At 41.2% G+C, this 21,157-nt stretch overlaps 1 pseudogene; it reads left to right on the top strand.

The window, feature by feature from the left end:
* The first annotated feature begins 4,335 nt into the window (after nt 1-4,335).
* Nucleotides 4,336-5,891, top strand: LOC138443688 (TAR DNA-binding protein 43 pseudogene; annotated as a pseudogene).
* Nucleotides 5,892-21,157: the final 15,266 nt, after the last annotated feature.

Genomic DNA, 21,157 nt, shown 5'->3' with positions numbered 1-21,157 from the left:
TGCTGGGAGTGCTGTCAGGATATAGCCTTCAGCTGTCAGACCCTTCAGGATTTGCCTTGTCTGCAGAGATTTGCTTCACCCAGGAAGCATCTCCTCATCCAGTGATGGATCAGTGTGAGTATAAAGGCTTGGACAATTCAGCCCAACTTGGAACTGCTGCAAAGGGCCATTCTAGTACCAGAGATCCCCGTGGCTCAGCCGCACCTGTCACTGGGCCTGCATCACAGACTTTTCTTTCTGCTATCCTGCTTCCTACTCCTGCAGACCTCCCACAGGTATTGATAGCAAGGGCACTGTTTAATGACACCCTGCTAACTAAGCTCCATCTCAGAATTTGCTTCCCGAGGAACCTGCTGTAGAGTTGCCAGGTGAAATGCAGGTTGCCCAGCTAAACTTTAATTTCAGATAAATAACAAAAATTTTAAAATATAAATATGTCCCAGAAATGGCAGGGGATATACTTATACTATGGGTCAGGAAGATTCCCTGGAGAAGGAAATGGCAACCCACTCCAGTACTCTTGCCTAGAAAATCCCATGGACAGAGGAGCCTGGTGCAGGCTACTGTCCATGGGGTCGTAAAGAGTCAGACATGACTGAGCGACTTCATTTTCTTTCTTTCTGTACTTATACTAGGGGCTTCCCAGATGGCTCAGTGGGTAAAGAATCTGCCTGTAATGCAGGGGAAAAGGAGAGTGAAAAGTTGGCTTAAAGCTCAACATTCAGCAAACTAAGGTCATGGCATCTGGTCCCATCAATTCATGGCAGATAGATGGGGAAACAGTGGAAACAGTCGCTGACTTTATTTTTCTGGGCTCCAAAATCACTGCGGATGGCGATTGCAGCCATGAAATTAAAAGATGCTTGCTCCTTGGAAGGAAAGTCCAACCTAGACAGCATATTAAAAAGCAGAGACATTACTTTGCCAACAAAGGTCCATCTAGTCAAGGCTATGGTTTTTCCAGTGGTCATGTATGGATGTGAGAGTTGGACTATAAAGAAAGCTGAGCACCAAAGAATTGATGCTTTTAAACTGTGGTGTTGGAGAAGACTCTTAAGAGTCCCTTGGACTGCAAGGAGATCCAACCAGTCCATCCTAAAGGAGATCAGTCCTGGGTGTTCATTGGAAGGACTGATGTTGAGGCTGAAACTCCAATACTTTGGCCACCTGATGTGAAGAGCTGATTCATTGGAAAAGACCCTGATGCTGGGAAAGATTGAGGGCAAGAGGAGAAGGGGATGACAGAGGATGAGATGGTTGAATGGCATCATGACTCGATGGACATGGGTTTGGGTGGACTCCAGGAGTTGATGATGGACAGGGAGACTTGGCGTGCTGTGGTTCATGGGGTCACAAAGAGTCAGACACAACTGAGTGATTGAACTGAACTGAACTGAACTTAATGCAGGACACGTGGGTTCAATCCCTGAGTCAGGAAGATCCCCTGGAAAATGAAATGGCAACCCACTTCAGTATTCTTGCCTGAGAACTCCCATGGACTGTCCATGGTTACAGTCCAAAGGGTTGCAAAGAATCAGACATGACTGAGTGACCAAGCACATATTTACACTAAAAGTTTTATTTATCCAAAATTCATAATTTAACTGGGAGTTCTGTATTTATATTTGCTAAATCTGGCACCCCTAATCTGAAGTGGTCCCAGAAAGAAACTGCTGATGCAGCTTTGAAGCTGAATCATCCACCACCCTGTTTGTAACAGGGACCTCATGGCTGATGGTGACTGAGCAAAAATGGCCAGTGAGATGAGTTGGTCCAATCATTAAAGCTTTCATTGGTGGGAAACTGGAATGATGTGGCAGTGGAAAAGGAATGCATCAGCTAATGTTATGTATCAGGTGTTAGAGATCATGAAGAAACAGGGAACCAAAGGATCATGAAATCAGGTGGCTCTTGCTAAGGAAAAAAGATAATAAACAGGTGAGAGCAATTGCCAACTGAAAGTTACGTGGAAAGCCCAGGGCCTCCTTAACAGCATGCAAAGAGGCTCTTGACTTCTGCAGTGGAAGGCAGAGAAAGCTGAAGACCAGACCGCGGACTTGAAGATCAGCTCCAAAGAAGCTTTTTGCCAAGCTTCAAAGAAAATTAAACTCCCAGCAAAAGAAGGTTGCCACACCAAGGTGAGGACCTGGCCAGGAAAAGGTTGGGACTCTGCCATCTGGGATGGGGCTATCTGGGTCGGCCGTTTCCAAATTGCCGTTTGTGGTCATTTAGAAATAATGGGGAAATTCAAGGATGCATTAGATCAAGTTTGTTGGCAAATTTATTTTCTGTAAAAGGCTTGATAATAAATATTTTAGGTTCTGTGGGCCACACCATCTCTGTTGCAACTCCTGAATTCTGCTGCTGTGGCTAAAAAACTCACAAAAAATAGGTCAATGAGTGAGCATGGCTGATTCCAATACAGCTTTGTTTATGGACGTTGACATTTGAATTTTATCATTTTATGTGTCACAAAATGGTTTTAACTATTCTTTTTAAAGATGACTTTTAAAAATAAATCTATTTTTGTCTGTGCTGGGTCTTCATTGCTGTGCACGGGCTTTCTCTAGTTGTGGCGAGCGGGAGCTCCTCCTCCTGTGCACAGGCTTCATATTGCCATGGTTTCTCTTGTTGTGGAGCACGGGCTCTACCTCGGCCCATGGGCTTCAGTAGCTGTGGTTCACAGGCTTAGCTGCCCCGCAACGTGTGGAATTTTTCTGGGCCGGGGATTCTTTACCATTGGACCACCAGAGAAGTCCTGGTTTTAACTATTTAAAAATGTAAAAACCATTCTTAGCTTGTAGACTGCACAAAAAAGGTGTGGGCTGGATTTGACCTACACCTAATTTCAGGTTGCTGAGACCTGATATAATTTCATGATTTATAATAAATATATATTGGTCTTTGTCTACTTTCTGGCATAGAGCTCCTAGACCTCAAAATTTCATGTGATGAGCGCCATTAAAGTGTCTTTTATTGTTAATGAAGTGACTTTTGGAAAGTCCCTAAGTAACGTAAACACAGGGACTACTTACCAGTATAGCCAGCCATGATTAGGATTGGAACTTTCAGTCTCACCCCAACCTCCAGCGAGGGAAGTGGAGTTGGAGGTTGAATCAATCACCAGTGGCAAATGATTCAATCAATCATGCCTATATGATGAAGTCTCCATAAAAATCCAAAAGGACACGGTTTGGAGAACTTATAGGTGAACATGTGGAGATGTGGGGGGCGGGGGGGTGGGGAGCATGAAAGCTTCAAGTCCTTTTGGTGTGCCTTGCCCTATGCATCTCTTCCATCTGGCTATTCCTGAGTTTTATCATTTTATAGTGGTAATCTAGTAAGGAAAACGTTCCTCTGAATTCTGCGAGATGCTGTTGCAAATTAATCTCAACCAAGGAGGAAGTCGCTGGCACTTCAGAAGCACAGGAAACTGCATGGACTTGGGTTTGGCGTCTGAAACAGGGGCACCTGTGCAGGACCGCGCCCTTAGCCTGTGGGCTCTTGTGCTATCTCCAGGGAGATGATGTCAGAACTGAGTAGAATTTTAAGACACCAACGAATATCCAAGAATTTTGTAGTGCAAGAAAACTCCCACACATCTGGTGTCAGAAGTTGTAGTGTGAAAGTAAAAGAAAAGCTAGAAACCTGAATTTTCCCTTATTCACCTGGGTTAAGTCATGCTATCCCGAACGGTAATTTTTCTTTCTTACATATACGTAGGTCCCTTTTATAGGATCCCTGTTATATATAACAGTACATAGATACTCTTTTATATTCTTTTCCCATGTAGGTCATTACAGAGTATTGAGTAGAGTGCTACCATAGTAAGTCCTTATTATTTATCTATGTTCAAATGGTACTTGTATTTAAGAACATTTTATTGCTAGAGGATGGAGGTCATTGTGTCAACTTAAGAACTGTTGCACAAACAGCGTAAAATACTTCATCTTTTCCAAAGGAATACCATGGTGGTTGGCAACATCAGTGTCATCAGAGTTCACTTGAGTGCTGACTGTGAGACGTGTACCAAATGCTTCACATATCTGATATAATTCTCACAGAAAGTCCATAAGGTATAAATATCCACCTTTTCCAGATTAAAAGATATTAAGAAATTCACTCTAACTCAGTTTGTAAATGGTGAAATTAAGATTCAAATTTAAGAAGTCAGATACTAGAGCCCACACTGTGAGTAACTGCTATTTCCTGCCTCTCAGAAAGAAACCCAGGGGTGTGGTAGTGAAGTGGTAGCCAGATTGCTGTAGGACTCCTCACTGCTTCAGTTTCTTTGTCGGGCTTCCTAGCAGCAGCCTAGCAGAAAGGCAAGCAAAGATGTCTGAATATATTCGGGTAACCAAAGATGAAAATGACGAGCCCGTTGGAATACCATCATAAAATGATGGGACAATGCAGCCCAGCTTCTAGGGGCACGTGGTCTGCCCTACAGGAAGCCAGTGCCTCAGTATATGAGAGGTATTCTGCACGCCCCTAAGGCTGGCTGAGGGAATCTGGTGTATGATGTCAACTACCACAACAAGAACAAAAGAAAAATGGATGCTCCGTCAGCAGTGACCACGAGAAAAGTAGTCCAGAAATAGTGTTGGGTCTCCCATGGGAAACAGCAGGATCTAAAAGAGTATTTTAGTACCCTTGGAGAGGTTCTTAGGGTTCAGGTCAAGAAAGATACTAAAACTGGTCATTCAGGGACTTCCTTGGTGGCCCAGTGGCTAAGACTCTGCACTCCCAATACAGAGGGCCTGGGTTCGATCCCTGTTCAGGGAATTATTAACAGATCCCACATGCCACAACTAAAAGTTCACATGCCACAACTAATAACACCCGACACAGCCAAATAAATGCATATTCTAAAAACTGGTCGTTTGAAAGGATTTGACTTGGTTCATTTTACAGAATATGAAACCCAGGTGAAAGTCATGTCACAGCAACATGTGATAGATGGACAACAGTGTGACTGTAAACTTCCAAATTCTAAGCAAAGCCCACAGGAGCCTTTGGGAAGCAGAAAGGTGTTTACTGGGTGCTGTACAGAGGACATGACTGCTGATGAGCTGCAGCAGTTCTTTTCCCAGTACGGGGAAGTGGTAGATGTCTTCTATCCCATGCTGTTCAGGGCTTTTGCCTTTGTTCCATTTGCAGATGATCAGGTTGCCCAGTCTCTCTGTGGAGAGGACGTGACCATTAAAGGAACTGGCATACATATATCCAAGGCTGAACCTAAACACAGTAGCAACAGCAGTGGAAGATGTGGTGGTGACCAGGTGGCTTTGGGAGTCAGGGTGGATTTGGTAGATGAGCCGTAGAGAGGGCGGAGCTGGTTTGGGAAATAGGGTGAAGTTGCTCAGTTGTGTCTGACTCTTTGCGACCCCATAGACTGTAGCCTACCAGGCTTCTCTGTCCATGGGATTCTCCAGGCAAGGATACTGGAGTGGGTTACCATTTCCTTCTCCAGGGGATCTCCTGACCCAGGGATCGAACCCAGGTCTCCCACATTGGAGGCAGATCATTTAACCTCTGAGCCACCAGGGAGTAATATGGGCAGACGGAGGAATGTTGGTGCTTTTTGCATTAGTCCAGCAATGATGGCTGCAGCTCTGCACAGCAGCTGGGGTATGATGGGCATGTTAGCCAGTCACCAGAACCAGCCACGCCTCTCAGGTCATAACCAAAGCCAAGGCAGCATGCACAGGGAGCCAAGTCAGGCTTTTGGTACTGGAAATAACTCTTAGAGTGGTTCTAATTCAGGTGCAGCAATTGGTTGTAGATCAGCATCAAATGCAGGGTCAGGCAGTGGTTTTAATGTAGGCTTTGGCCCAAGCATGGATTCTGAATCTTCTGGCTAGGGAATGTTGACATTGGGTTATGGTTAGTTTGTATAAACTGATGGTAATTCAAATTTTTCTAAACGCATGGTAAGTATATTGTCAAATACGTATTTAAGAATTTTTATTTTTTAATATGAATTTATTTATTTTAATTGAAGGTTAATCACTTTACAATATTGTATTGGTTTTGCCATACATCAACATGAATCCACCACTGGTATACACTTGTTTCCCATCCTGAACCCCCTCCCTCCCCTGTACCATCCCTCTGGGTCATCCCAGTGCACCAGCCCCAAGCATCCAGTTTCATACATCGAACCTAGACTGGCAATTTGTTTCATATATGATATTATACAAGTTTCAATGCCATTCTTCTAAATCATCCCACCCTCTCCCTCTCCCACAGAGTCCAAAAGACTGTTCTATACATCTGTGTCTCTTTTGCTGTCTCACATACAGGGTTATCGTTACCATCTTTCTAAATTCCATATATATGCGTTAGTATACTGTATTGGTGTTTTTCTTTCTGGCTTACTTCACTCTGTATAATAGGCTCCAGTTTCATCCACCTCATTAGAACTGATTCAAATGTATTCTTTTTAACGGCTGAGTGATACTCCATTGTGTATATGTACCACAGCTTTCTAAAATTGGCTTGTTCAGTGTGGAGTATATTCAGCAGTATATCTGGCATTTTTCTTTAGAAAAAGAGCTAAATTTTTTAAGTTTTGTTACGTAAAGGGTTGAAGTATTGAGTGTTTGAAAGTGAACTGCTATTAACCTTATTGATAAACCAACACACTACAATTGATATCAAAATGTTTCTCCTGCAATATTTTATCCATGGACTTGTGAAGTGAATTCTTTGCATGCTCAAAATGGAAACGATTGATTAGAACTATGTTTTTCTTGTTTTCATTCAAACCCCACCATATCAAGTTTTTTCCTTGGGAAATCTCTTTAGAGAGCATGGTGTCACAGTGCTTGGTTCTGTTGTTTTTGTTTTTTTAACACTTGTCTCCTTCATGTACAAAAGTACAATACAAAGCCTTCATTTAATCTTTGCAGTTCATCTCATTTCAAATGTTTATGGAAGAAGCACTTTGGTGAAAGTAGTGCTGTAAATAATTCTACCATAGGAATACTTCTGTCTACATGCTTTCTCATTCAAGAATTCTTATCACGCTGCACAAGCTGCATCTTTGATAATACGTGTCTCATTTTTATACACTACTCTTTATTTCATGGACTTGTATCAATGCTGTGAATGCAAGGCTGTGATAGGGAGCCAGAGGCCTGTTAAAACTTCTGAAACCTTGTGTGGGATTGATGATGGTGCCAGTATGAGCGAGGAAAGGAAAGAGCGTGTGCAGAGATTTGGTGGTGCATAACGGATATTTTTTAACTTGGCAAGATGTGTCTCTCAGCCCTGTGGCTTTGGTAAGAGTGTGCTGAGAGCAGTGATAGCAAATAACATACAAATGTTTTTTGCATTCAAAGGACATCTGCATCTGTTGGAAGACTTTTAGGTTTGTTCTTAGTTAACCTACGTTAGCTGAATGTGTTAAGTGAAACGATGTTTGTATTTTCCCTTTTTGTCAGCTACTGTGAATGCTGTATGGTGTGTGTCCTCTTCTGTCACAGATCTGTAAGTGTGGTAATGTGAACTGAAGCTGAGGGGCTGAGAACATGTACTGAGCTTATGGTGTGCTTTGCAGGAGTACTTGGAAGCAGAGTTCACTAGTGACCTCACGGTGTCTCCAAGTAAGGTGGAAGTTCAGATGTCTGTGGCTTACCCATAAGAATGCTGTGTACGGCAGCTCTGTCTCCTGTGCTTGGATGCTTTTTACAAGAGTTGTCAATGTTGGAAATTCTTAAATAAAACTGATTTAAGTGATAATATGTATTTGGTTTGCAGCCCTGAATGCAAAAAATTCAAAGCAGTTAATTCTCCTTTTTTGACCCTTTTGAGATGAAATTTTCATGAAGTTTCTTGGTAATAGTTTATTTTGCTTCAAATAAACTTATTTGAAAAGTTGTCTGAAGTCAAATGGATTTCTCACTTGTCATACATAGACAGCTGATACCCAGATTCAACTGCTATTTGTTCTTGCATTGCCCAAAATGAAAAGTTTTTGTTTTGCTTTTTCAAATCTAGTTTTTAATGTCTAGGTGACTGCAGCTAAAATGCTAAGCAGTACCCTCTAGCTTTTTCTTAGTGCCTTTGTGCATATGGGTGATGTTCTATTTGCATGGCCTATATAAATCTCCTTTGAGAAATCATGACTTCTAAAAATATTCATATTTGAAGGAGTGGGCAAAACAATGTTAATTATTTTAAAATGCTTTGTAGCATAGCTTGTCAATTGAAATGCAAGGAATATCAGCACCTTTCTAGTTGGGGATTAATTGCAATAAGGATGAAGTAGAAGAAACCACAAATAATCTTGTGCCTGAAATCTGTCAAGAAGCCTGATAGCTTTAAGAACTAGCAAAGTGGGTTGTCTATCTGTGGAAGTGTTAAGCAAAATGGTCTTTGTCTTCCAAAAGTGAGGAAATAGTTTTATTGATAAAGGTGTAAACGTGTTAGTTGCTCAATTGTGTCTGACTCTTTGCAACCCTGTGGGCTATATATAGCCTTCCAGGCTCCTCTGTCCAAGGAATTCTCCAGGCAAGAATACTGGAGTGGATTGCCATTCCCATCTCCAGGGGATCTTCCCAACCCAGGGATCCAACACAGGCCTCCTGCATTGCAGGCAGATTCCTTTACTGTCTGAGCCAATGAAAAAGCGAACAATATTGATAAAATAGCTTACAAAACTCAGACACTGGAGATGCATTGTTAAGTATGTAAAAGCAGTAATATGTTGCTTCTCTATTGTACTTAAATTGTAACTAACTTCTGTGAGAGTCGAGCTCCTTTTCTAATGGAAGAATGACAGTTTTGTGCTGATAATTTACTTAATGCCCTTATCTAATTAGATTATGATAAATAAATTTGTCATTTTACAGGTTACATGTTAAAATTTTATAAATGAAGCCATCCTTCAGACTTATGGTCACCACATCATTTTATTCAGTTTCCTCAGTAAAAGTATCTTGCCTTAATTTAATTTTTTTCTGCATCTAAACTGCATGATCTCCAAACCTTGTACTACGTGATTTTTACATTTTAGCACTTGCACTATTATCCAGCAGAAGTAAAATGGTAGCACTTAAAATGATATTCAGGGACCTCCAAAGACTAAACAGACAAAACTTCAAAGAGCTCAGGGTAAGTTAACTTTGTCAAGGTCATGGTTTTAATCCCTTATTAACACTTGCATAAATCTGGTTACCAGTCTTAGAAAGATTTGAATGTTGAGAACAACCATCTATTAGCATGTTTATGGTATGACATAGCTATGGGTAGTTAATTATACATTACAAAAAATTGTTTTGAAGTTTAAAGTAAACTATTTGGCAAAGATTTGTTTGTAAAGTGTATTTGGTTATCTAAATGTATTCATTCCAAAATTTTTTTCTGAACCAGTTGAATAAAAATTTTTGTTGCCACCACAAAAAAAAAAAAAAGAAAAGCCTAGGATCCCTCCATTCTTTCTAGCTCCTTTGATCCTTCCAGTACAGTAGAAAGGCTAAAGGCACAGCTACATAACAGCGGTTTCCTGTCTTATTTGGTGAGTCTCATTCCTTAGAGTCTGGAGATGAAATAAATACCGGCAACCTGCTTCATTTGGCAGAAGAGGTAGCCATCTTTCTGTTTGATTTCTCTTTCCCCTACCCCTCTTTTGCTCTAGATGCACCCTCCACCTTCCCTTTGGTTCCTATTAAAGGTACCGAGTCCAAACTCAATCTCTAGGCCACACAGTTGCCAGGCCAACAAATCCAAGCAAGGTGTGGAGGCATGGAATATGACTTTAGTAAGAAAGCTGACTGACCGAGAAGATGGCAGACTAGTGTCTCAAAATACCCATTTATCAGGGTCAGGATGCCAGACTCTTTTGTAGAACAGAGATGGAGGTAGGAGGCAGTGAGGAAATAAAGGAAAAAGGCAGAATGCAGAGGGACAGGCAGTGAAGAAGCAAAGCAAAAAGGGGCAGGCAGACTTGCAAAACAGCTCTAGGAACTGCCAACTTCTGAAAGGAATGTGTTAATCTCTTCTCTCCTGTAGGTGATCACAGATGCGCAGGGTCAGATTATCTCCCTGTGAGCTGAGCAAAGACAATTTAGTCCAGCAGTCAGGTAGAAGGGCTGGGTTTTCTGAGGCACTGCATTCTATATGATTATAATTACAACAGCACCAAAAGCAAGTCAAAAACAGTTCCAATATGGAATCAGAATTGGATCTTCTCTGCAACTTTAGCATGGTATATCATGTCCGTCTTTTACTTTTAATCTGTGAGTAGGAAGATACTCTAGAAAAGGAAATGACAACCTGCTCCAGTATTCTTGCCTGGAAAATTCCATTCACAGAGGATGCTGGTGTGCTACAGTCCATGGGGTCGCCAAAGAGTTGGACATGGGAACATGTGTACTCAGTACAGGACATCATACTGAAATATTTTTTTGTAGGCAGCATGTATTTAAGTTGTGGTTTTCCCCCAGTCTACTATGCCCTCAGAATTGAGGTACTTAAACGAGGGATTTGTAAACTATAGCTTGGCAGACAGCCTGTATTTGTAAATAATAATTTATTGAAACATAACCACATCCATTTCTTTGTTTTGACTGTGGCTACTTTTATGCTACAGCAAAACAGTTATGTAGTTGCAGCAAAGACTTCATAACTGGCAAAGGTAAACTATTCACCTTCTAGCCCTTTAAGAAAAGGTTTGCTGATCTTTGGTTTACACCATTTACATCTAATGTGAGAAGGCAATGGCAACCCACTCCAGTACCCTTGCCTGGAACATCCCATGGGCGCAGTCCATGGGGTCGCTAAGAGTCGGACACGACTGAGTGACTTCACTTCCACTTTTCAGTTTCATGCATTAGAGAAGGAAATGGCAACCCACTCCAGTGTTCTTGCCTGGAGAATCCCAGGGACGGGGGAACCTGGTGGGCTGCCGTCTATGGGGTCACACAGAGTTGGACACGACTGAAGCGACTTCATAGCAGCAGCAGCATTGATCAATAAGGCTGGTTTACATCTACCTTCTTGCTGTTGTCTAATGTGTCCTTTCTTCCCCTTTCTCACTTGCTGCTGTCTTATGGACAAGTGAAAACTTTTTATAGCTTCACCTTATTTCCTTTATTCACTTAGTAGTTATTAGTTCTTTTTGTGTTATTTTACTTTATACTGTGAATCTTTATCACAGTCTACCTTCAACAACACACTATTTTATACTCAGTGTAAGAACTTTGACAACATACTTTCATTCCCCTTTCCTGGCCTTTTTTGATATTGTTGTCATGTATTTCACCAGGACATATGTTATAAAACCAGAAATGTTTGTATTGTATTATTTTTGTTTGAAGCAAGGTGATTCTCTTTTAAAGAGAGCTAAATAGTGAGATATAAGTTTTATATAATTTCCCAATGTAGTTTTCACTACTGGTGCTCTTCTCTCTTTGTGTAGAACCAGACCTCCATGTGGTACCATTTTCTTTTGGCTTCATGGACTGACTTCCTTTACTTTTCTTTCAAATTTCTTTTATATGGATCTACTGGTAACAAATTCTTTGAACTTTTGCATAGTTAAGAGACTTCATTTCATGTTTAGGGAGAGCTGGCAATCAGTTCTTTGTTAGTTGGATTTTTTCCCTCCAGTTTTATGGAGATATGATTGGTATATAACCTTAGTTTTAGCTGTTGTCTACTTAAATGGTCACAACCTAAAGGTTGAGAGTAAAGTTTTATTTGGTGGGAATTTTTAGGACTCAAGCCCAGGAGATAGCATCTCAAGTGACCCTGAGAGAACCGTTCCAAGGAGGAAGGGGGAGGAGTCAGATTATATAGGAGTTTGCAACAAAGGGCAGGTAGTCTGAACATCAAAATATTATTGTTAATTAAGGAAAATAGTATATCTCAAGTTAAGAAATTTAGCATTGTTCAGTGTATGGGAATCAAGATTGCCGGGAGAAACATCAATAACCTCAGATATGCAGATGACACCACCTTTATGGCAGAAAGTGAAGAACTAAAGAGCCACTTGATGAAACAGGAAAGTGAAAAAGTTGGCTTAAAACTCAACATTCAGAAAACTAAGATCATGGCATCCAGTCCCATCACTTCATGGCAAACAGATGGGGAAGCAGTGGAAACAGTGAGAGACTATTTGGGGCTCCAAGACCACTGCAGATGGTGGCTGTGTTGTAGCCACTCATTCCGGGAAACAAACTCACTCGGGACAATGCAGATAGTGGAGTGCGGTCTATTGCACCGGCGGCCCCAGGCAGAGTCTCCTCTTAGCCAAGGGCCCCGACCAGTTTTTGAAAACCTTATATACCCTAAGTTTACATGCCCAAACCCACCTCCCCAAATTCTCTGAAACTAGTCTGAACAAAGAAAAAGAAAGATACAGTCAAAGTTAACCCATGATTTGTATGCCTTAAACCCATGATTCATACGCCTTAGGCCTAGGTAGTTAACAATGGAAACAATTATCAATAGGCCTGTGGTCATACCCCAATGAGCATAATAGAATTTATGATTCTATTTGGTTATACAGATAATTAGAGTATTAGGTGACAGAGAATCTAGGTACGAGCCCTGGGGCTCTTCCATCCAGGGGGTCCGGTTTTCCAGTTGGTATGTCCTTTCCATAGATACTGGGCATATAGCTCAAATACCACAGTCTGGCCCAAGATGGAGCCCTGCTTTCACAACGGAGCCTGTTCGTCTGTTTCCTCCTTCAACTGCAGCCATGAAATTAAAAGACACATGCTCCATGAAAGAAGAGTTACGACCAACCTAGACAGCACATTAAAGAGCAGAGACATTACTTTGCCAACAAAGATCCACCTAGTTAAAGCTATGGTTTTTCCAGTAGTGATGTATGGATGCGAATGCTGGACTATAAAGAAAGCTGAGTGCAGAAGAATTGATACTTTTGAACAGTGTAGCTGGAGAAGACTCTTGAGAGTCCCTTGGACTGCAAGGAAATCCAACCAGTCCATCCTAAAGGAAATCAGTCCTGAATATTCATTGGAAGGACTGATGCTGAAGCTGAAACTCCAATACTTTGGCCACCTGATGCAAAGACCCTGATGCTGGGAAAGATTGAAGGTGGGAGGAGAAGGGGATGACAGAGGATGAGATGGTTGGATGGCATCACCAACTCAATGGACATGAGTTTGAATAAACTCCAGGAGTTGGTGGTGGACAGGGAAACCTGGCATGCTGCAGTCCATGGGGTCACAAAGAGTCAGACAGGACTAAGCAACTGAACTGATAATAAAAACAGCAATTCAAAGCAGTCAAAGAAACAGTTACAATATGGAATCAGAATTAGCAACATTAGTATGATATATCTTCTCTGCAACATTAGCATGATATCTTTTTCTACCCTTTTACTTTTAATCTGTGTGTATCATATTAAAATATTTTTTGTAGGCAGCATATGTTTAGATCATGCTTCTCCTCTCATCTACTTCTGCTTCTGAATTGAAGAACTGAAAAAAGGGAGGAGTAAACTATGGCCTCATAGATGGCCTGTTTTTATAAATATTATTTTATTGGAACATAGTCACATACATTTCTTTATGTATTAACTGTGGCTGCTTTTGTTTTACAAGAGAATTATGTAGTTGCAATGGAGACTTCAACTCTTCAGCTCTAGGCATACTTATATCCTTTTTCTGAGCCTTTGCTTCAGAACCTCCACCACTTCACCATCCCACCTGTCTAGGTCATCCCACAGCACTGAACTGAGTTCCCTGTGCTATACAGCTGCTTCCTGTTAGCTACCTGTTTTACACATTTAAGTGTGTGTATGTCAGTGCTACTGTCTCAACTCGTGCCGCACCCTCCTTCCCCTGCTGTGTCCACAGACCTGTTCCCTATGTCCATATCTCTTCTTATGCTCTGTATTAGGTTCATTGTTGTTGTTGAGTTGCTAAGTCATGTCCAACTCTTGGCATCCCCATGGACTGCTGCAAGCCAAGCTTCCTCATCCTTCACTATCTCCTGGAATTTGCTCAATTTGTCCATTGAGTCAGTGATGCCATCCAAACATCTCATCCTCTGCCGTCCCTCTCTCCTCCTGCCTTCAATCTTTCCCAGCATCAGGGTCTTTTCAAATGAGTTGGCCCTTCACATCAGGTGGTCAAAGTATTGAAGCTTCAGCATCAGTCCTTCCAATGAATATTCAAGGTTGATTTCCTTTAGGATTGACTGGTTTGATCTCCATGCTGTCCAAGGGACTCTCAAGAGTCTTCGCCAACACCACAGTTCAAAAGCATCAATTCTTTTGCACTCAGCCTTCTTTATGATCCATATCTCATATCTGTACATTACTACTGAAAAAACCATAGCTTTGACTAGATGGACCTTTGTCAGTAAAGTGCTGTCTCTGTTTTTTAATACGCTATCTAGGTTTGTCATAGCTTTTCTTCCAAAGAGCAAGCGTCTTTTAGTTTCATGGCTGCAGTCACCATCTGCAGAGATTTTGGAGCCCAAGAAAATAAAATCTGTCACTGTTTGCATTATTTCCCCATCTATTTGCCATGAAGTGATGGGACCTGATGCCATGATCTTGAGTTTTTTGAATATGGAGTTTTCAGCCAGCTTTTTAACTCTCCTCTTTAAGCTTCATCGAAAGGCTCTTTAGTTCCTCTTTGCTTTCTGCCAGTAGGGTGGTATCGGCTGCACATCTGAGGTGGTTATTTCTCCCTGCAATCTTGATTCCAGCTTGTGCTTCATCCAGCCTGGCATTTCGAATTATGTACTCTGCATATAAAGCAAGGTGACAATATATAGCCTTGACATACACCTTTCCCAGTTTTGAACCACTCCATTGTTCTGTGTCTATTTCTAACTGTTGCTTATTGACCCGCATACAGATTTCTCAGCAGGCAGGTAAGGTAGTCTGGTATTCTCATCTCTTGAAGAATTTTCCATAGTTTGTTGTGATCCACACAGTCATAGGGTTTAAGGTAGTGAATGAAGCAGAAGTAGATGTATTTCTAGAATTCCCTTGCCTTTTCTATGATCCAACATATGTTGTCAATTTAATCTCTGGTTCCTCTGCCTTGTCTAAATCCAGCTTGTACATCTGGAATTTCTCAGTTCACATACTGTTGAAGCCTGGCTTGAAGGATTTTGAGTGTTATCTTGCTAGCATATGAAATGAGCACAAGTTCATTAGGTTCATCAGTACCATTTTTCTAGATTACATATACATGCATTAATGTATAATAGTTTTCTCTTTCTGTCTTTCTTCACTCTGTAAGACCTAGGTTCATCCACCTCACTACACTAATTTTCATTCCTTTTTATGCTGAACAATATTGCATTGTATGTATATGTTTATGGGTATGTATGTACATATATGTGCTGTACACAGCCACAGTCGTGGCTGACTCTTTGTGACCCCATGGACTGTAGCCCTCCAGGCTCCTCTGTCCATGGGGATTCTCCAGGCAAGAATACTGGAGTGGGTTGCCATGTCCTCCTCCAGGGGATCTTCCCGACCCAGGGATCGAACCCAGGTCTCTTGCATTGCAGGCTGATTATGTGCCATCTGAGTCACCAGGAAGGCCCAAGAATACTCAAATGGGCAGTGTGTCCCTTCTCCAGGGGATCTTCCTGACCCAGGAATCAAATTGGGGTCTCCTGCATTGCAGGCAGATTCTTTACCGGCTGAGTCACTAGGGAAACCCATATATATAAATATATAAACTATGTCATGCCTTCTTTATCCAGGCATCCATCAATGGTGGGTCCCATGTCCTGGATATTGTAATTTGTGATGCTGTGAGCAGTGGCTATGTGTCTTTCTGAATGATTATTTTCTCTGATATATGACCAGAAGTGGGGTTTCATGGTCATATGGTAGTTTTATTTCTACTTTTTAAGGAAATCTCACTCCTGTTCTCCATAGTGGCTGTATCTATTTACATTCCCAAGAGTGTGAGAGGATTCTTTATTCTCTACACCCTCTCCAGCATTTGTTGCTTGTAGCCTTTTTGATGAAACTCATTCAAACTCTGTCTGGTATGAGCTGATATATCATTGTGGTTTTGATATGGATTTCTCTAACAACTGGACATCTTTGGTGGTTCAGCACGAACAAAATCCACCTGCAGTGCAGGACAAGTGGGATGGTCTCTGGATGGGGAAGATCTTAGGGAGTTGGAAATGGCAACTTGATGCTGTATTCTTGCCTGGAAAATTCCCCAGACATAGAGCTTGGTGTGCTACAGTCCATGGGATCACAAAGAGTCAGACACGACTGAGCACACACAGAACACATCAACTCTTCTGTCCCGTAGCCATTCATAGTTAGGCAGGATCCGTTATCTCCTGATGAGCTGAAAAAGGGCATTTTGGTCCAAAAGTCAGGGAGAGGGCCTGGGTTTACTAAGGTAGGGCTTTATAAATGATTATAGTAGCAACAGCAACACAAATCGAGTTAAAGAAACAGTTCAAACATGGAATCAATCAGTTCTTCTCTGCAACTTTAGCATGGTATATCTTTTTCCATCCTTTTAATCTTTGGTTACCATATTAAAATGTTTTTAGTGGGCAGCCTATACTTACGTCATGCTTTTACCCCCAGTCTACTTCAGCCTCTGAACTGAGATGTTGAAACAATGGACTAGTAAACTATGGCTTGTTTTGAAAATATTTTATTAGAACATAGCCAACTACTGCACAATTGTACTCATCTCACACGCTAGTAAAGTAATGCTTAAAATTCTCCAAGCCAAGCTTCAGCAATATGTGAACCGTGAACTTCCTGATGTTCAAGCTGGTTTTAGAAAAGGCAGAGGAACCAGAGATCAAATTGCCAACATCCGCTGGATCATCAAAAAATCAAGAGAGTTCCAGAAAAACATCTATTTCTGATTTACTGACTATGCCAAGCCTCTGATCGTGTGGATCACAATAAACTGTGGAAAATTCTGAAAGAAATGGGCATACCAAACCACCTAACCTACCTCCTGAGAAATCTGTATGCAGGTCAGGAAGCAACAGTTAGAACTGGACATGGAACAACAGACTGGTTCCAAATAGGAAAAGAAGTACATCAAGGCTGTATATTGTCACCCTACTTATTTAACTTATACGCAGAGTACATCATGAGAAACGCTGGAGGAAGCACAAGCTGGAATCAAGATTGCCGGGAGAAATATCAATAACCTCAGATATGCAGATGACACCACCCTTACGGCAGAAAGTGAAGAGGAACTAAAAAGCCTCTTGATGAAAGTGAAAGAGGAGAGTGAAAAAGTTGGCTTAAAGCTCAACATTCAGAAAACGAAGATCATGGCATCCAGTCCCATCAATTCATGGCAAATAGACAGGGCAACAGTGGAAACACTGGCTGACTTTATTTTTCTGAGCTCCAAAATCACTGTAGATGGTGAGTGCAGCCATGAAATTAGAAGACACTTCTTAGAAGGAACGTTATGACCAACCTAGACAGAATATTAAAAAGCAGAGACATTACTTTGCCAACAAAGGTCCATCTAGTCAAAGCTATGGTTTTTCCAGTAGTCATGTATGGATGTGAGAGTTGGACTGTGAAGAAAGCTGAGCACCGAACAATTGATGCTTTTGAACTGTGGTGTTGGAGAAGACTCTTGAGAGTCCCTTGGACAGCAAGGAGATCCAGCCAGTCCATCCTAAAGGAGATCAGTCCTGGGTGTTTATTGGAAGAACTGATGTTGAAGCTGAAACTCCAATACTGGCCACCTGATGGCGAAGAGCTGACTCATTTGAAAAGACCCTGATGCTGGGAAAGATTGAGGGCAGAAGGAGAAAGGGACAACATAGGATGAGATGGTTGGATGGCATCACCGACTCGATGGACATGAGTTTGAGTGAACTCCGTGAGTTGGTGATGGACAGGGAGGCCTGGTGTGCTGGGGTTCATGGGGTCACAAAGAGTGGAACAGGACTGAGCGACTGAACTGAACTGATACTGTGTATCTTTATCACAGTCTCCTTCCAACAATACACCATTTTAAAGGAAGTGTGAGACCTTTGACAACATACTTTCATTCCCTTCTCCTGGCTTTTTTTATATTGTTGTTATGTATTTCATCAGTACATGTGTTATAGAAACAAGAATGTTTTATTTTATTTTTGTTTCAAGCCATCTGATTGTCCTTTAAAGAGATGTAAGTAGAAAGGTAAAAGTATTTATATAATTTTCCAGTATAGTTACCACTGCTGGTGTTCTTCGCTCTTTTGCGTAGATGTAGACCTCCATGAGACACTATTTTATTTTGGCCTCAAGGACTGGTTTCCCTTACATTCCTTTCACATAGATGTGCAGGTGATGAGTCACTTGATCATGTGCATATCTAAGACTTCACTTGATGTTTAGGGAGAGTAGATAGTCAGTTGTTTGGCTGGATTTTTTTCCTCCAGTATTATGGAGATATAATTGGCTTGTAACATTAGTTTTAGGTGTTGTCGACCTAAAAAGTAGTCACAACCTGAAAGTTAAGAAGAATGGTTTATTTGGTGTCAAGTTTTAGGACTGCAAGCCCGGACACAGCATTTGAAGTGACTTTGAGAGAACTGCTCCAAGAAGGCAAGGGGTGGAGTGAGGTGATACAGAAGTCTGCAGTTAAGGACAGGTAGTTTGAACATCAAAATGTTATTGTTAATTAAGGAAAACCAGAAATCTCAAGAAATACAGCACTTTTCTATGTATGAGAAGATGCCAGAGTCTGGGCTTGCTGAATCATTCCTTTCATACACATCTCAGCTATCAGGGACCACTATCCAGCCTTTTCCACATCACCCCCCAGCTCCTCAAGGCTCACCATGAGGAGTGGCTGGTAGCTGCCGTATAGCAGGTATTGTTCTTCATGGGCACCCTCTGAGCTCAGAAATTCACATTTGTACAGCTGGAATTACTTATAACTGTGACGTTAGTTTAGTGATATGACAGGAAATACTCCTTTCTCAGTGTACAACATAGTGATTGTATATATATATTATATACACACACATATATATGTATATATAGTATGTAATAGAATATAATGATCGCAGTAAGGTTAGTTAATATCCATCACCTGACATAGTTCTAAAAAGTTAAGGCCTATTCTCAGAGCAGCTTACAAATATGTAACTCAGTATTAAAAACTATACTCAGCATGCTGTACATTACATCCCCAGGAAAGTTATACACTACCTTTTTCTATTTCCCCCACCACCAAGGGCCTCCTCTGGCAAATGCCAAGCAGTTCTCTGTAATCTATGAGTTTGGGTTTTTTTTTTTTTTTAATTGTTTATGATGTATAGTTGGTTTACAATGCTTTAGTTTCTGGTGTACGGAAAGTGAATCAGCTCTGTGTTTACATATATTCCCTCTTCTTTGGATTTCCTTCCAGTTTAGGTCATCATAGAGAATTGAGTATAGTTCCATGAGCTGTACAGTAGATTCTTACTAGTTATCTTAGACACAGACTCAGTGTACATTTGTCAGTCCAAATCACCCAATTCTTCCCAACGCCCCTTTTAACCCTGATGTCCATAGGTATATTCTCTCTATTCCTCCAGGTCTGCTTTGCAAATAAGCTCCTCTATACCGCGTTTCTAGATTCTACATATATTTGTTTACCATATTTGTTTTTCTCTTTCTGACTTACTGAACTCTCTGTGACTGACTGTCTTCTAGATTCCTCCACCTCACACACTGACAATTTCATTCCTTTTCATGGCTGAATAATATCCACTGTATATATATGAAAAGTGAAAAGTGTTACTTGCTCAGTCACATCCAACTTTTACAACCCCATGGACTGTAGACCATGACGCTCCTCTATCTATGGCATTCTCTTGGCAAGAATATGGGACTGGATGCCATTCCTATCTCCAGTGGATCTTCCCAACCCAGGATTGAACCTTGGTCTACTGCACTGCAGGTGGATTCTTTGCCATATGAGCCTTCAGGAAGACCCTAGAAATGGGATTGCATGGTTACATGGTAGTTTTATTCCTAGTTTCTTAAGGAATCTGTATACTGTTCCCTGTAGTAGCTATATACATTTATTTACATTCCCACCAAGAGCATATGAGGGTTCACTTTTTGCCACATGCTCTCCATCATTTGTTGTTTGTAGCTTTTTTGATGATAGCCATTCTGACTTTTGTGAGATGATACCTCATCCTTTTGATTTGTGTTTCTCTAACAATTGGACTGCCCCGGACGTTCAGCAATATAGAATCTGCCTGCAATGCAGAAATTGTGGGCTTGATCCCTGGGTAGAGAAGATCTCCTGGAGAAGGGGATGGCCACCCACTCTAGTATTCTTGCCTGGAAAATTCCTCAGACAGAGGAGCCTGTGCGCTAGAGTCCTCTGGGTGGCTAAGAGTCAGACATGACAGAGCAGACACAGCACTAACAATCTTTTCTTTCCTGAAACTATGCTTAGGTTGGCATGCTCAGATTACCTTCCTGTGACTGAAAAAGGGCACTTTGGTCCAACAGCCAGGCAGAGGGACTGGGTTTCCTGAGGCAGGGCTTTATGTATGATTATAACAACGGCAACTAAAACCACTCAAAGAAACAATTCCATCATGGAGTTAGAATTGGCTCTTCTCTCAATATTAGCATGGTGCACTTTTTTAAAAAATTCTTTTAATCTATGCATACTGTGAAAATACATTTTTTAGGCAGCATATATTTAGGTCATGCTTTTTCCCCCAGTCTACTTCTTCCTCTGAATTGAGGTGTTCCAACAGGAGCTATGACTTTGTTGACTATAAACTATGGCCTGGTTGATGGCTTGTTTTTGAAAATAATATTTTATTATAGCCACATCCACTTCTTTATGCATTGGCTGTGGCTGCTTTTGTGCAACAACAGAGTCATGGAGTTGCAACAGATACTTTGTAACTTGCAAAGGGAAACTATTCATCATCTGGCCCTACAAGAAAAGGTTTGCTCAACTTTGGTTTACACCATTTACATCTAACATAAAGATGGATATGCTTGGTTTAAATCTGTCTTGCTCTTGTCTCATGTATCCTTTGTTCCTTGTTTCCTCTTTTGCTGCTGTCTTTTGAATGAGTGAAAGTTTTTTTTTTATAACTTCACCTTATTTCCTTTCTCTGCTTGGTAGTTATAACTTCTTTTTGGTTTTTTACTTTATAATGTGCACGTTTATCTCAGTCCACCTTCAAT

This window comes from Ovis canadensis, chromosome 7 (genome assembly GCF_042477335.2).
Source record: "Ovis canadensis isolate MfBH-ARS-UI-01 breed Bighorn chromosome 7, ARS-UI_OviCan_v2, whole genome shotgun sequence".
Lineage (NCBI taxonomy): Eukaryota > Metazoa > Chordata > Mammalia > Artiodactyla > Bovidae > Ovis > Ovis canadensis.
The sequence above is the reverse complement of the archived record's forward strand: the minus strand, read 5'-3'. Positions and strand labels throughout refer to the sequence as shown.